Raw genomic sequence first — 4769 nt, 5'->3', positions numbered from 1 at the left:
GCAAATGAAGGGCTGTACGGCTGCTTCCTGCCATAAGGCCTGTCTGTGTCGGTGCGACGTAAAGCAACTTAATCTGTTTAACTTCCAGGGTTGGTTTTTCCCTCGGACTCAGCGAGGGATTACATCTCTACCGCCTCAAGGGCAGTGTCCTGGAGCTTCAGACTCTGGGTCGGGGGATACATCTGGGGAGGATGAACACTAACTTGCCCAGGCGGCCTCACCCTCTATGCTGAATAGGGGCCTTGCAGGGGTATGGAGAGATGGGAAGGCATAGACAAGGAAGAGGGAAGGAAGTGGCCGTGTCCTTAAGTTAGGTACCATTCCGGCATTTGCCTGGAGGATAAGTGGGAAACCACGGAAAACCACTTCCAGGATTGCTGATGTGGGAATCGAACCCACCTCTACTCAGTTCCCCTCCCGAGGCTGAGTGCCCCCGTTCCAGCCCTCGCATCACTTTTCAAATTTCGTGGCAGGGCCAGGAATCGAATCCGAGCCTCCGGTGGTGGCAGCTAATCACAGTATCACACTAACCACTACACCTAGTTAATGGAGGTAAAATTAATAACTTTATTAATATTGACTGGACTATTCGAGTTCCACTTGTTTCAGTCTCTGAAGAATTACCGAATGGAAGATAATCATTAAGTGATTTCAGTGTTAAATCTTGGATGACCTCTCCACCTCCAAATCAACCCAGTTCAACACGGAAGCAGTCGTAAATGTTGGAAAATAGACTAAATGTTCGAAATGATCAATAAAGGCGTTTGAATGATCAACATTTGCTTAATTTGCAACTAAGAAACCTTTTAGGACAGTCCAATAGAAGTGATTATGTTTCAATAAGATTAATAACGAGTACAGTACCAGTACGGTTATAAGTAAAAGTATGCCTTACTATAGGAAGTGAAAGTAGGACAAGGCTGAACGTAGTGGCTTGTTCACAAGTAAGCAGACGTTAAACGCACGTGGCCCGTTAGCTCAGTTGGTTAGAGCGTCGTGCTAATAACGCGAAGGTCGTGGGTTCGATCCCCCCACGGGCCAGTAATTTTTCATCGTCAAATGTGACTCTTATTTCTGTAACCATGCTTAACTCAAAGAAATAAATTGCTCGAAGGCTTATTCTTTTCAACTCTTCTATGCGTGCTATGTCGGTGATAGCGTTTCCTTTGAGGCGCAAAACATCTAGGGGATTGTTTTTCAAATTGTGGTTCGCGAACCCCATGTTGGTTCACGTAATTTTGTAAGGTGATCCCCAAAACTCTTCCCTAATGGTGGATTTTGAGGTTATTGTCTTTATTGTTATAGTACTATGAATACAAATTACACCTGTATAATAATAATAATAATAATAATAATAATAATAATAATAATAATAATAATAATAATTATCATCATCATCATCCATTCTTTTCTTAGACCTAGTGTTATAGTACTATGAATACAAATTACACCTGTATAATAATAATAATAATAATAATAATCATCATCATCATCATCATCCATTCTTTTCTTAGACCTAGTGGCCGGTTATGATACTATAAAGCATCTCTTGTGCGCCTCTGTGGTGTAGTGGTTAGCGTGATTAGCTGCCACCCCCGGAGGTCCGGGTTCGATTCCCGGCTCTGCCACGAAATTTGAAAAGTGATACGAGGGCTGGAACGGGGTCCACTCAGCCTCGGGAGGTCAACTGAGTAGAGGTGGGTTCGATTCCCACCTCAGCCATCCTGGAAGTGGTTTTCCGTGGTTTCCCACTTCACCTCCAGGCGAATGCCGGGATGGTACCCAACATAAGGCCACGGCTGCTTCCTTCCCTCTTCCTTGTCTATCCCTTCCAATCTTCCCCATCCGCCGCAAGGCCCCTGTTAAGCATAGCAAGTGAGGCCGCCTGGGCGAGGTACTGGTCATTTTTCCCAGTTGTATCCCCCGACCAAGAGTCTGAAGCTCCAGGACACTGCCCTTGAGGTGGTAGAGGTGGTATCCCTCGCTGAGTCCGAGGGAAAAACCGAACCTGGAGGGTAAACAGATGATGATGATGATGATGATGATGATGATGATGATAAAGCATCTCCTGCCAATGTTTCAAATGTGTTACGACCGGTGGATCTTGTTCCTTTGGTACTTGAGAATTTCTCTTGGAAATTGTCCTGTAACCATTCTTTGAATGAGGTGTTTCCACCTTTCTTGATAACAACGTATATATTGTTGATTCAATTTTGAATTCCTTCAATACTGTCTGATTTCTTTTGTGATCTTTCTTTCTTTCTTTCTTTCTTTCTTAATCTGTTTACCCTCCAGGGCTGGTTTTTTCGCTTGGACTCAGCGAGGGATCCCACCTCTACCGCCTCAAGGGCAGTGTCCTGGAGCGTGAGACGTTGGGTCGGGGGATGGAACTGGGGAGGATGACCAATACTTCGCCCAGGCGGTCTCACCTGCTATGCTGTACAGGGGCCTTGGTGGGGGGTGGGAAGATTGGAAGGGATAGACAAGGAAGAGGGAGGGAAGCGACGTGGCCTTAAGTTAGGTACCCTACCATCCCGGCATTCGCCTGGAGCGGAAGTGGGAAACCACGGAAAACGACTTCGAGGATGGCTGAGGAGGGAATCGAACCCCACTCTACTCAGTTGACCTCCCGAGGCTGAGTGGACCCGGTTCCAGCCCTCGTACCACTTTTCAAATTTGGTGTCAGAGCTGGGAATCGAACCCGGGCCTCAGGGGGTGGCAGTTAATCACACTAACCACTACACCACAGAGACGGGCTTCCGAAAAACTGTGAAATTAAATTAAAGTGGATTGATGCCAGTAATCGGGCGGACTCATTTACTGTTGAGAGTGCTCGTGTGTGCTTTGTACAACATTTCTCCTTTACCTAAGAATTGGCTAGAAACTATTTCAAGGGAGTACTTAATGAAACCCGCGGACTAGTGCATTAATTATATTATTAAAATGGGAAATCAATTTAGTGCCTTCCATGGAAACAATTACAATAGCAAATTACATATATTTTGAAGTTTTCAAATGGGAATGATCTATTTTTCACGCAACATTGACTTTTAAAATGGGAAAAAGACTGCTCAACATCGCAGGATGTTATTGGGATATATTTGAAATATTGTAAATCATTAGAGTTCAATTGAGGCTCATCTTTCCGTCGCTTTGTATGCATCTGTCTCTTTCTATGCAGTTTACCCTCCTAGTTCACGTAAATATATATTTCTAAGAAAAATAATTCTAAGAAATTACAGACAAAAATCAGGAGATGTGAAAAATCCGTCTTTGAGATGAATGAATGCAGGTCAAACTAAGAAACTCTATTAAGAAATGCCCAGGAGCTTTTACTACATAACACCAACAAACCACCAAAACAACTCTGAAACACATATCCATGTGATTGGTCATGTTTCTTTCATTTTTAGTGAATAGATTTAGAAATAAAACTACATATAAAACCGTTCTCAGAACCACTGGTTGGAGAGAAAACACCAAACTGATTCGTAACCACCTTACTTGCGAGGCAAAACATTCATTAGTACTGAGAAAGCTACTGAAATAGTTTGTATTAAGCACAGTTGTAAATTCTGAGTCGGCTTCTGTGGTGTAGTCGTTAGCGTGATTAGCTGCCACCCCCGGAGGTCCGGGTTCGATTCCCGGCTCTACCACGAAATTTAAAAAGTGGTACGAGGGCTGGAACGGGGTCCACTCAGCCTCGGGAGGTCAACTGAGTAAACTGAGTAGAGGTGGGTTCGATTCCCACTTCAGCCATCCTGGAAGTGCTTTTCCATTGTTTCCCATTTCTCCTCCAGGCAAATACCGGGACGGTACCTAACTTAAGGCCACTGCCGCTTCCTTCCTTCTTCCTTGTCTATCCCTCCCAAACTTCCTATCCCCCCCGCAAGGCCCCTGTTCAGCATAGCAGGTGAGGCCACCTGGGCAAGGTACTGGTCATCCTCCCCAGTTGTATCCCCCGACCCAGGGTCTGAAGCTCCAGGACACTGCCCTTGAGGCGGTAGGGGTGGGATCCCTCGCTGAGTCCGAGGGAAAAACCGACCCTGGAGGGTAAACAGATAAAGAAGGAGAAGAAGAAGTAATATTCTGAATGAATAAATTACAAGATAATTAGATAAACATACAGATATAAAAACTGACAAATACATTTGACAAAATTGAAAAATATTAAGTAAGTGGTTAAATAAAAACAAGCAAATCATTAACAGAAACGCACGGTTACAATGGGCCGTGTGCAGTGCCAGCCCGCCGGTGTGAGCCAGCGACGTCACCAATCCTGCGCGTGACATCTACCGTCTATGAGTCTATTAACCGTGCTACCAACTATCACAGAAATACGCAAGAGTGAATACAATCACTCCATATGCGTTTGGCGTAAGAAGGGCATCCAGCCGTGAAACTACGCCAAATCCACACGTGCGAGACAGTTTGCACCCGAGACCCAACGAGAATGCGGAAAAAGCGATAGAAAGAGAAACATTCGCTGTGAAATATTATTTTATCCTCATCCATGCCTGCATTCACACTGAATAATAATTAAACACAGAAAATTATTCGGTTGAGGCGCTAGCCTCCTGACCCCAATTTGGCAGGTTCGCTCCTGGTTCAGTCCGGTGGCATTTGAAGGTGCTCAAATAGGTCAACCACACGGTCGGTAGATTTACTGGCACGTAAAAGAACTCCTCCAGACTAAATTCCAGCACCGCGGCGTCTCCGAAAAGCGTGGGAAAATGTATTTAGTGGGACTTAAGCCAATGACATTATTA

General features: G+C 44.7%; 1 non-coding gene across 1 annotated transcript; it reads left to right on the top strand.

Moving 5' to 3' along the window:
• Positions 1-967: 967 nt before the first annotated feature.
• Positions 968-1041, top strand: TRNAI-AAU (transfer RNA isoleucine (anticodon AAU)). The gene has a single exon. It is a non-coding gene; the product is annotated as a tRNA-Ile (tRNA).
• Positions 1042-4769: the final 3728 nt, after the last annotated feature.

The sequence above is a fragment of the Anabrus simplex genome, chromosome 3 (genome assembly GCF_040414725.1).
Source record: "Anabrus simplex isolate iqAnaSimp1 chromosome 3, ASM4041472v1, whole genome shotgun sequence".
Classification (NCBI taxonomy): Eukaryota; Metazoa; Arthropoda; class Insecta; order Orthoptera; family Tettigoniidae; genus Anabrus; species Anabrus simplex.
The sequence above is the reverse complement of the archived record's forward strand: the minus strand, read 5'-3'. Positions and strand labels throughout refer to the sequence as shown.